Raw genomic sequence first — 12,683 nt, 5'->3', positions numbered from 1 at the left:
CTCTGTCGCCTTGATTCGTAAAACCTTTTTCGACTCTAAGGCAGGTGGGGTTTGTAATTTGTGCGAGGGCGAGAAAATCTCCCAAGTGCCAAATTTCGGGTGGGGGTGGGGTTTGCAAGGTTTTTTCTTGCAAGCTCGTAACAATATCTCAGGTGCCAAATTCCCAGCGGGTGGGGTTTACAATTTGTGCTAGTGGGGGAAAATCTTCCAAGTTCCAAATTTTGGGCAGGTGGGGTTTGCAATTTTTTGCGAGGGTGGGAAAACTCTCCTAGGTGCCAAATTTTGTGCAGGTGGGGTTTTGTGAAAATTTCCGCGAGGGTGAAGAAATCTCCCAAGTGCCGAATTCTCGATGGGGGAGGTTTTGCAATTTCTGTCGGGGCGGAAAAATCTCCCAAGTGTCACATTCCGGGCGGGTGGGGTTTTGTGAAAATTTCTGTGAGGGCGAAAAAATCTCCCAAGTGCCAAATTCTCGGCGGGTGGGGTTTGCAATTTTTGCGAGGGCGTACAAATCTACCAGATGCCAAATTCCTGGCGGGTGGGGTTTGCAATTTCTGCCAAGGCAAAAAAATCTCCTGAGTGCCAAATTTTGGGCGCGAGGGAGGGGTTTTGTAGAAATTTCTGCCAGGGCAGAAAAATCTCCCGAGTGCAAAATTTCGGGTGAGTGGGGTTTTGTAAAATTTCCACGAGGGGGAAAAAAATCTCCCGAGTCCCAAATTCTGAGCTGGTGGGGTTTGCAATTTTTGGAAGGGCGAAAAAGTCTCCCAAGTGTCGAATTCCCTGTAGCTGGGGTTTTGTGATTTCTGTGAGTGCGAAAAAGTCTTCCAAGTGCAATTTCCATGTGGGTCGGGTTTGCAATTTCTGTGAGGGCAAAAAAATCTTCCAAATCCAAATTCCGGGCGGGCAGGGTTTCGTAATTTCCAAGTGCCAAATTCTGCGAGGGCGGAAAAATCTTCCAAGTCCAAATTTTGAGCAGGTGGGGTTTGTAAATTTTCGTGAGGGCAAAAAAGTCTTCTGACTGCAAATTCTAGGTGGGTCCTCAGGTTTTGTAATTTTTGTGAGGGCAGACGACTCATCTACGTGATCCAAAATCGGTCAACTTATTCTTTTGGTTAACACCCAAAGTTTTGAACTCAAATCGAGTTGGCTACCCTGACTCGAATCGCCTCCAAATTTTTCACACAACGCATGTCACCCTGATTGACTTGATTCTAAGTGCCCCAAGTCATGTACGTGGTCCAAAAGAGGTCAACTTTTTTTTTTTTGGGTTAATGCCCAAAGTTTTCAACTCGAACCGTGTCGCCAACCCCGACACGAATCGCCCCAACAACCCGAACCCTGACTCGAATCGCGTCGAGCCTTAACTGCCTCCAATTTTTTTGCACGACTCATGTCACCATGCTCAACATGATTCTAAGTGCACCGAGTCATGTGCGTGATCCAAAGGTGGTCAACTCTTTTTTTGGGTTAACGCCCAAAGTTTTCAACCCAAATTGTGTCAGCAACCCCTACTCGTATTGCCTCGAGCCTTAATCGCCTCTAGTTTTTTCATAGGACTCATGTCACTATGCTCAACTTGGTGCTCTGAGTCATGTACATGATCTAAAAGTGGTTAACTTCTTCCTTCTTTGGTTAACACCCAAAGATTTCAACCCGAATCATGTCAGCAACCCCGACTCAAATCGCCTCGAGCCTTAATCGCCTGCAATTTTTTCGAACCACTCATGTCACCATGCTTGACATGATTCTATGTGCCCCAAGTCATGTACGTGATCCAAAAGTGATTAACTCTTTTTTGGCTAACGGCCAAAGTTTTTGAATCGACTCAGCTACCCTGACTCGAATTGCCTCGAGCCTTAACCGCCTCCATTATTTTTTTCGCTCGACTCATGTAACCACACTCGCCTTGATTCTAAGTGGCCCGAGTCACTTACGTGATCACAAACCAGGTAACTTTTTCTTTTTTCTTTTTTTTTTGTCAAGTCCCAAAGTTTTGAACTCGGATAGAGTCGGATGCCCCGATTCGAGTCGTCTCCAAATTTTTTGCACGACTCATGTCACCGTGCTTGACTTGATTCTAAGTGCCCCGAGCCGTGTACGTGATCCAAAAGCGGTTAAATTTTTCTTTTTGGTTAACACCCAAATTTTTCAACCCGACCCACCTCGAGCCTTAATGGCCTCCAATGTTTTTGCACGACTCATGCCACCGTCAAATTTTTTCTCGATTCATGTCACCCAGGGCACCTCGATGCTACGTGACCTTAGCCTTGTGCACGATCCAAAACTGGGTAACATTTTTTTTTGAACTCCCAAAATTTCATTCTTTTTTTCCTTATGGGGCCTATCATGATCTCTTTTTATAAAGAAAATTCTCAAATTGGATCGTTTGTGCTACCCTACCTCGAATCTGGCTAGCTAGGCATAACGCCTCGAGTCGGCTCGGCAATACATGAACTGAAACTTGTGCGTGATCCAAAAGAGGGTAACTTGTTTTTTTTTTAATTTTGTAATGCCCAAAATTTAGCGCTTTTCACTATACAGGGCCTCCCATAATTTTTTTAATTTTTTTCCCCTCATCAACCCACTCTGGCGACCCAGTCGGGTCGCCCGATGCTGGGGCGACGGAGTCGAGTGACCCAAGTTGGGTCGACCTAGGCCTGCGATCCTAGTTGGGGACAACAAGTCCATTCTACAAGTTTGCTTGCCAATTTTGCTAGCCAGGTTGGCTCACCAAGTCATTTGACCATGTGGTCTTTTCCAAATCAAGAATTGACTCTTTAAGTCCGCTCACAACTTGTCAAGCCGACTCACCAAGATGACTTACCATCTTGCCTCACCAGGTTACCCCACCAGGTCACCTCTTCTTTAAGACCGCTCACCATGTCGGCTCCCCAAGTCAGCTCACCGAGTTGACTATTCAGGTTGCCTCACCAAGTTGACCCCTTAAGTTCGCTCACCAAGTCAGCTCCCTAAGTCAGCTCACCAAGTCGAAACACCTAGTCGTTTTACCACCTTGCCCCAGCAAGTGTGCTCGCTAAGTCGCCCCACTAAGTTTCTTCTCTAAGCCCACTCACCATGTCAGCTCACCAAGTCGGTTGTTCAAGTACGTTGCCAAGTCAACTCTTTAAGTTCACTCAGCAGGTCAGCCCGCCCAAGTCGCCTCTTTAAGTTCGCTCGCCAGGTCAGCCTACCGAAGTCGCATCAGTGAGCTAACTTGCCGAGTCACCTCACGAAGTTGACTCTTTAAGTGCACTCACCAAGTCAGCTCACCAAGTTGACTCACCATCTCACCTTGATAAGTTGGCTTGCCGAGTTACCCCACCAAGTCATCGCCTCTTTAAGCCCGCTCACCATGTCAGGTCGTTAGGTCGGCTCACCAAGTCAACTAATCAAGTAGGCCCACCAAGTCGCCTCAAGGATAGCTCCTCACCATGAGTTGCCTCACCATGTTGACTCAATGAGTCACCTCACCATGTTGACTCTTTGAGCCTGCTCTTCAGGTCGCCTCACCAAGTCGAGTCGAGTACGTTGCCAAGTTGACTCTTTAAGTCCGCTCGCAAGGTCGACTCGCCAAGTCAGTTCACCATGTCATCTCAATGAACCAACTTGCCGAGTCGCCTCACCATGTTGGCTCTCTAATTCCACTCACCAAGTCGCCCCACCAACTTGCCCTGTTAGGCCCACTCACCACCTTGCCCCATTAGGCACACTCTCACCAAGTTGACTCTTTAAGTCTACTCATCAAGTCGAGCCACCAAGTACTCTCACCAAGTCAACTCTTTGAGTTTGTTCATCAAGTCGCCCCACCAAGTACTCTAACCAAGTTAATTCTTCAAGTGCGTTCATCAAGTCACCCCACCAAGTACTCTCACCAAGTCGACTCTTTAAGTCCTTTCATCAAGTCACCCCAACAAGTACTCTCACCAAGTCAACTCTTTAGGTCCGTTCATAGAGTCACCCCACCAAGTTAACCCTTCAAGTGCGTTCATCAAGTCACCCCACCAAGTCGACTCTTTAAGTTCATTCATCAAGTCACCCCGCTAGGTCAGCCCACAAATTACTCTCACCAAGTCGACTCTTTAGATTCGTTCATCAAGTCACCCTGCCAGGTCGGCCCACCAAGTGGACTCTTTAAGTTTGTTCATGAAGTCACTCTGCCAAGTCGGCCCACCAAGTCGACTCTTTAAGTTCATTCATCAAGTCACTCTGTCGGGTCGGCCCACCAAGTACTCTTACCAAGTCAACCCTTTAAGTTCGGTCATCAAGTCACCCCACCAGGTCGGCCCACCAAGTACTCTCACAAAGTCGACTCTTTAGGTTCGTTCATCAATTCACCCCGCCAGCTCGGCCCACCAAGTTCTCTCACCAGGTCGACTCTTTAAGTTTGTTCATTAAGTCAACCCACCAGTTTGACCCACCAAGTACTCTCACAAAGTTGACTCTCTAAGTTTGTTCATCAAGTCACCCTGCTAGGTCAGCCCACCAAGTACTCTCACCAAGTCACCCCGCTAGTTCGACGAACCAAGTTGACTCTTTAAGTTCGTTCATCAAGTCACCCGGCCAAGTTGGCCCGCCAAGCTGACTCTTTAAGTTCGTTCATCAAGTCACGTGACCAGGTCAGCCCATCGAGTACTCTCACCAAGTCGACTCTTTAAGTTTTTTCATCAAGTCACCCGGCTAGGTTGGCCCACCAAGTCAACAAGTACTCTCACCAAGTTGACTCTCTAAGTTTGTTCATCAAGTCACCCCGCTAGGTTGGCCCACCAAGCTAAATCTTTAAGTTCGTTCATCAAGTCACCCCACCAAGTACTCTAACCTAGTCGATTCTTCAAGTGCGTTACTCAAGTCACCCGACCAAGTACTCTCACCAAGTTGACTCTTTAACTATGTTCATCAATTCACCCCACCAAGTACTCTCACCAGGTCAACTCTTTAGGTCCATTCATAAAGTCACCCCACCAAGTTGTCTCTTCTAGTGCGTTCATCAAGTCACCCCACCAAGTACTCTCACCAATTTGACTCTTTAAGTCTGTTCATCAAGTCACCACACCAAGTACTCTCACCAAGTCAACTCTTAAGGACCGTTCATCAAGTCACCTCGCTAAGTTGACCCTTGAAGTTTGTTCATCAAGTCACCCCACGAGGTACTCCCACCAAGTCGACTCTTTAAGTTTGTTCATCAAGTCACCCCACCAGGTCGGCCCACCAAGTTGACTCTTTAAGTCTGTTCATCAGTTCACACCGCCAAGTACTCTCACCAGGTCAACTCTTTAGGTCTATTCATCAATTCACCCCGCCAAGTTGACCCTTTAAGTCCATTCATTAAGTCGCCCCGCCAAGTACTCTCACCAAGTTGATTCTTCAAGTACATTCATCAAGTCACACCACCAAGTACTCTCACCAAGTCGACTCTTTAAGTCCTTTCATCAAGTCACCCAACCAAGTCTACTGTTTAAGTCCGTTCATTTAGTCACCAGAACAAGTACTCTCACCAAGTTGACTCTTTATGTCCCTTTATCAAGTCACCCAACCAGGTACTCCCACCAAGTCAACTCTTTAAGTTCGTTCATCAGTTCACCCTACCAAGTACTCTCACCAAGTGGACTATTTGAGTCTAATCATCAAGTCGAGCCACCAAGTACTCTCACCAAGTTGACTCTTTGAGTCCGTTCATCAAGTCACCCCACCAAGTGCTCTCACCGAGTCAACTCTTTAGGTCTTTTCACCAAGTCACCCCGCCAAGTCGACCCTTTAAGTTCTTTCATCAAGTCACCCCACCAAGTACTCTCACCAAGTCAACTCTTTAAGTCCTTTCATCAAGTGACCCCACCAAGTTGACTCTTTAAGTCTGTTCGTTAAGTCACCAGAACAAGTACAAGTACTCTCACCAAGTTGACTCTTTATGTCCATTCATCAAGTCACCCCACCAGTTCGACCAACCAAGTACTCCCACCAGGTTGATTCTTTAAGTCCGTTCATCAGTTCACCCCGCCAAGTACTCTCACCAAGTGGACTCTTTAAGTTTTCTCATCAGGTCGAGCCACTGAGTACTCTCAGCAAGTCGACTCTTTGAGTCCATTCATCAAGTCACCCCACCAAGTACTCTAACCAAGTTGATTCTTCAAGTGCACTCATCAAGTCACCCAACCAAGTCCTCTCACCAAGTTGACTCTTTAAGTCTGTTCATCAAGTCGCCCCACCAAGTACTCTCACCAAGTTAACTCTTTAGGTCTGTTCATAGAGTCACCCCACCAAGTCGACCCTTCAAGTGCGTTCATCAAGTCACCCCACCAAGTTGACTCTTTAAGTTCATTCATCAAGTCACCCTGCCAGGTCAGCCCACAAATTACTCTCACCAAGTCGACTCTTTAAGTTCATTCATCAAGTCACCCCGCCAGGTTGGCCCACCAAGTGGACTCTTTAAGTTCGTTCATGAAGTCACTCTGCCAAGTCAGCCCACCAAGTTGACTCTTTAAGTTTGTTCATCAAGTCACCCCGCTAGATCAGCCCACCAAGTACTCTCACCAAGTCGACTCTTTAAGTTTGCTCACCAAGTCACCCCGCTAGGTCGGCCCACCGAGTACTCTCACCAAGTCGACTCTTTAGGTTTTTTCATCAAGTCACCCCACCAAGTATTCTCACCAAGTCAACTCTTTAAGTTAGTTCATCAAGTCACCCGACCAAGTTGGCTCACCAAGTCGACTCTTTAAGTTCATTCATCAAGTCATGTGACTAGGTCAGCCCACTGAGTACTCTCACCAAGTAGGCTCTTTAAGTTTGTTCATCAAGTCACCCCGCCAGGTCAGCCCACCAAGTACTCTCACCAAGTCGACTCTTTAAGTTTGCTCACCAAGTCACCCCGCCAGGTCGGCCCACCGAGTACTCTCACCAAGTCGACTCTTTAGGTTGCTTCATCAAGTCACCCCACCAAGTACTCTCACCAAGTTGACTCTTTAAATTTCTTTCATGAAGTTGCTCCGCCAGGTCGACCCACCAAGTACTCTCACGAAGTCAACCCTATAAGTTTGGTCATCAAGTCACCTCGCCAGGTCGGCCCACCAAGTACTCTCACAAAGTTGACTCCTTAGGTTCGTTCATCAATTCACCCTGCCAGTTTGACCCACCAAGTACTCTCGCAAAGTTGACTCTCTAAGTTCGTTCATCGAGTCACCCTGCCAGGTCAGCCCACCAAGTACTCTCACCAAGTCACCTCGCCAGGTAAGCCAACCAAGTCAACTCTTTAAGTTCGTTCATCAAGTCACCCGGCCAAGTCAGCCCACCAAGTCGACTCTTTAAGTTCATTCATCAAGTCACGTGACCAGGTCAACCCATCGAGTACTCTCACCAAGTTGACTCTTTAAGTTAGTCCATCAAGTCACCTTGCTAGTTCGGCCCACCAAGTACTCTCGCCAAGTTGACTCTTTAAGTTGATTCATCAAGTCACCCTGCCAGGTCGGCCCACCAAGTCGACTCTTTAAGTTCGTTCATCAAGTCACCCTGCTAGGTCGGCCCACCAAGTTGACTCTTTAGGTTCGTTCATCAAGACACCCCACCAAGTACTCTCACCAAGTTGACTCTTTAAGTTCGTTTATCAAATCACCCTACTATGTCTGCCCACCAAGTACTCTCACCAAGTCGACTCTTTAGGTTCATTCATCAAGTCACCCTGCTAGGTCGGCCCCCAGGTGGACTCTTTATGTTCGTTCATCAAGTCACCTGGCCAGGTTGGCCCACCAAGTCACCAAGTACTCTCACCAAGTTGACTCTCTAAGTTCGTTCATCAAGTCACCCTACCAGGTCGGCCGACCAAGTCGACTCTTTAAGTTTGTTCATCAAGTCACCCCACCAAGTACTCTAACCAAGTCGATTCTTCAAGTGCGTTCATCAAGTCACCCGACCAAGTACTCTCACCAAGTTGACTCTTTAACTCTGTTCATCAAGTCACCCCACCAAGTACTCTCACCAGGTCAACTCTTTAGGTCCGTTCATCAAGTCACCCCACCAACTCGACCCTTCAAGTACGTTGATCAAGTCACCCTGCTAAGTTGACCCTTTAAGTCCGTTCATCAAGTCGCCCCACCAAGTACTCTCACCAAGTTGACTCTTTAAGTCCTTTCATCAAGTCACCCCACCAAGTCGACTCTTCAAGTCTGTTCATCAAGTCACCAGAACAAGTACTCTAACCAAGTTGACTCTTTAAGTCCGTTCATCAAGTCACCCCACCAGGTCGGCCCACCAAGTACTCCTAGCAAGTCGACTCTTTAAGTCCGTTCATCAGTTCACCCCGCCAAGTACTCTCACCAAGTTGACTCTTTAAGTCTGCTCATCAAGTCGAGCCACTAATTACTCTCACCAAGTTGACTCTTTGAGTCCGTTCATCAAGTCACCCCACCAAGTACCCTAACCAAGTCAATTCTTCAAGTGTGTTAATCAAGTCACCCCACCAAGTACTCTCACCAAGTTGACTCTTCAAGTTTTCTCATCAAGTCACCCCGCCAAGTCGGCCCACCAAGTACTCTCACCAGGTCGGCCCACCAAGTACTCTCACCAGGTTGAATCTTTAGGTTTGTTCATCAAGTCACCCCACCAAGTACTCTCACAATGTTGACTCTCTAAGTTCGTTCATCAAGTCGCTCCGCTAGGTCTGCCCACCAAGTACTCTTACCAAGTCGACCCTTTAAGTTCGATCATCAAGTTACCCCGCTAGGTTGGCCCACCAAGTACTCTCACAAAGTTGACTCTTTAGGTTTGTTCATCAATTCACCCCGCCAGCTTGGCCAACCAAGTTCTCTCACCAAGTTGACTCTTTAAGTTCGTTCATCAAGTCACCCCGCCAGTTTGACCCACCAAGAACTCTCACAAAGTCGACTCTCTAAGTTTGTCCATCAACTCACCCTGCTAGGTCAGCCCACCAAGTACTCTCACCAAGTCATCCCGCTAGTTCGACCCACCAAGTCAACTCTTTAATTTCATTCATCAAGTCACCCAGCCAAGTCAGCCCACCAAGTCAACTCTTTAAGTTCGTTCATCAAGTCACGTGACCAGGTCAGCCCGCCGAGTACTCTCACCAAGTCAACTCTTTAAGTTAGTTCATCAAGTCACCTTGCCAGGTCGGTCCACGAAGTACTCTCACCAAGTCAACTCTTTAAGTTTTTTCATCAAGTCACCCTGCTAGGTCAGCCCACCAAGTTGACTCTTTAAGTTTGTAAAATGGGTACCCGAGCCATTCTACTTGAGTCATATTTCTCAAATCGGGTAGCTTTCGATATAAAATGGTCATCAAGCCATTCTAGTCGGTCTCCAAAAATTGATCAATTTACCCCCCTGACTGATGCAATCAAATCGCCTAACCAATGCCAATCTTTGTCTCCGTTGATGACCTCATGAAAAATGGGGTCGTGGATGGCTATTCGGTCACATTTTTCATTTAATTGGGTTTTAAGGTACTTGTGCCTGGCCGAGCCGATATGGGTGAGCCATGCTGGCTGACCCGATCTGGCTGAGCCATTCTGGCCGAGCCATGCTGGCCGAACCGATCTGGGCAAGCCATTCTGGCAGAGCTAATCTGGGTGAGCCATGCTTGTCGACCCGATCTAGGCGAGCCATGCTGGGTGACCCAATCTGGGCGAGCCATTCTGGTTGAGCCATGCTGGCCGAGCCAATCTGGGAGAGCCATGCTGGCCGAGCTGATCTGGGTGAGTTGTTCTGGCCGAGCCATGCTGGCCAAGCCGATCTGGGTGAACCATGCTGGCCAACCCGATCTTGCCAAGCTCCAAAAACGATGTCGTGGATGGCTGTTTGGTCACATTTTTCATTGAATTGGATTTTTAAGGGAGTTGTCTATGCTATCACAAATTTCTAATGCAGAGCGAGCCTCACACTAATAGCTTATATAGGAGAGATTGTTGCCGCGAGCCTCTCCCATGCCCCTTTCATTGATTTAACATTGGTGTCTAGACGGATCAGATTGTTGGGTTTTCAAACGGTGTATGCTGATGTTGAATCAATGAAAGGGGCATGAAACGATCTCAGTGCTTTTCCTCGACTCTCCTTTAGATCATGTTTTCCGATGACTCAATTTTGGAAAAGGTGAGGCAGCGGTTGCCGATCCATGGCGTATCTTTTTGGTGATTTTAAAACTTGATCTAAATGTGAGCCCTTGTCTAGCACTCCAGTGTTGCTTGGTATAATGGCAATTTGCTATGGGTGTTTGGCGCTCTAGAAAATTGTCATGGTGTACTTATCGCGGCTACATGGGTGCTTTAATATCGAAAGCTCTCGGCAAAAAATGCTGGCCGAGCCATGCTGGCCGAACCAATCTGGCTTAGCCATTTTCGTCGACTCGATCTGGCTCTTCTTTCTCACTCCATCGGCACAAATTTGGGAGTTGTTCGACAACAGTTTTTGTTCCAATGTGTCATTATGGTGATCTGGAGAGTGATGCTAAGGGTAGGAGCTTGCGTCTAGCATTTGGGGATGTTTGTGCAAGCGAGTAGGGGAGCTTCTCTTATCAAAACCTCTCCGTGGCCTTTGAATATAGACCTAGTGCCGACGATATCAATGGATACGAGCCTTGGATTCTAAAATTGTTCAGCTAACATTGGTTTTTGTGAGAGATGAGTATGAAAGCACTTCTTGATCGATACGTGGGAGCTCCCTAAGATTGCCTCTGTGCCAACTCGATCGGCACAACAATGGGAATGGTTCGACAGTGGTTGTCGTTCCAATGTGTCATCAGGATGTCTTGGAACGTGTCCTTTCAAGGGTGAGCTTGCGTCTAGCACTTGGATTGTGTGTCGTCACAAGTGAATGGGGAGATCTCTCTGTGAATGGCGGCATGGCGATTCCAAGAGAAAATTGACTTAGTAGTCAGAGAATTGGCCTCAGGCCATTATGACGGCCTTGCAATTTCTCTATAATTGCAACCTATGTTTGCATAGTAGCAGAGTTTGCATGTAAGATTGGCCTTTGTTCTTGACAGTTCCAAGTACTCTCACCAAGTCACCAGTCACCATGTTGGCTGAACCAATAAGGGTGAGCCATGCTGGCCGAGCCGTTCTGGGTGAGCTCCAAAAACTGTGTCGTGGATGGTTGTTTGGTCACATTTTTCATTGAATTGGATTTTTAAGGGAGTTGTCCATGCTATCGGAGATTTCTAATGCAGAGTGAACCTCGCACTAATAGCTTATATAGGAGAGGTTTTTGCCGCGAGCCTCTCCCATGCCCCTTTCATTGATTCAACATTGGTGTCTAGGCGGATCAAATTGTTGGGTTTTCAAACGGTCTATGCTGATGTTGAATCAATGAAAGGGGCATGAAGCGATCTTAGTGCTTTTCCTCGGCTCTCCTTTAGATCATGTTTTCCAATGACTCAATTTTGGAAAAGGTGAGGTAGCGGTTACCGATCCATGGTGTGTCTTTTTGGTGATTTTAAAACTTGATCTAAACGTGAGCCCTTGTCTAGCACTCCAGCGTTGCTTGGTATAATGGCAATTTTCTATGGGTGCTCGGTGCTCTAACAATTTGTCATGGTGTACTTATCGCGGCTACATGGGAGCTTTAATATCGAAAGCTCTCAACAAAAAATGGTGGCCGAGCCATGCTGGCCGACCCAATCTGGCTAAGCCATTTTCATCGACCCGATCTGGCTCTTCTTTCTCAGTCCATCAGCACAAATTCAGGAGTTTTTCGATAGTGGTTGTCCTTCCAATGTGTCATTGCAGTGATCTGGAGGGCGATGCTAAGGGTGAGAGCTTGCATCTAGAATTTGGTGATGTTTGTGCAAATGAGCAAGGGAGCTTCTCTTATCAGAACCTCTCTTTGGCCTTTGAATATAGACCCAGTGCCAATGATATTGATGGATATGAGCCTTAGATTCTAAAATTCTTCAGCTAACATTGGTTTTTGTGAGAGCTGGGTATGAAAGCACTTCCCGATCGATACGTAGGAGCTCCCTAAGATCGCCTCTGTGCCAACTCGATCGGCACAACATTGGGAATGGTTCAACAGTGGTTGTCATTCCAATGTGTCATCGGGATGTCTTGGAACATGGCCTTTCAAGGGCAAGCTCGCGTCTAGCACTTGGATTGTGCGTCGTCACAAGTGAATGGGGAGATCTCTCTGTGAACGGTGGCATGGCGATTGCAAGAGAAAATTGACTTAGTAGTCAGAGCATTTGCCTCGAGCCATTGTGATGGCCTTCTAATTTCTCTATAATTGCAGCCTATGTTTGTGCAGTAGCAGAGTTTGCATGTAAGATTGGCCTTTGTTCTTGATATTTCCAGGAGATGACCTCCAGAACTTTTGGATTGGGCCCCTTCAAGGTGAAATTCATCCTGTTCATCAGATGAGCTCGATGACCATTTCACTCCCTTGGCTCAATGAACTCAAATCTCATCTAGCTGCCATAGACACTCAAAATTCCGAGCTGTTGTTACCATGCCATCCTACTCAGACTCCTAGACGATCAAGGCCGACATTGTGTCCACTCCTCTCAAGTAAACCTCAAAAAAGGCACCGAGGCAAATGGTGTTGTCGAGTCGTCCTACCCGAGCTGTTCCACCCAAGCTGAGCTATTCTGCCCGATCTCCAAAAGGTGTCCATTTCACTACCTTGGCTCCATGAATTCCCATCTCTTGACCAATGACAATCTTTTGCTCCTCTGTCGACCTCATAAAAAATGGGGT

General features: G+C 47.2%; 1 pseudogene; it reads left to right on the top strand.

The window, feature by feature from the left end:
- Positions 1-19, top strand: part of LOC149548516 (25S ribosomal RNA) — a 2,465-nt pseudogene extending 2,446 nt beyond the window's left edge.
- The last annotated feature ends 12,664 nt before the right edge of the window (positions 20-12,683 follow it).

Source organism: Cupressus sempervirens, chromosome 7 (assembly GCF_028749045.1).
Source record: "Cupressus sempervirens isolate cs-2001-9-10 chromosome 7, ASM2874904v1, whole genome shotgun sequence".
Taxonomy (NCBI): domain Eukaryota; kingdom Viridiplantae; phylum Streptophyta; class Pinopsida; order Cupressales; family Cupressaceae; genus Cupressus; species Cupressus sempervirens.
Note: the sequence above shows the minus strand (reverse complement) of the source record. Positions and strands in the feature narration are given on the sequence as shown.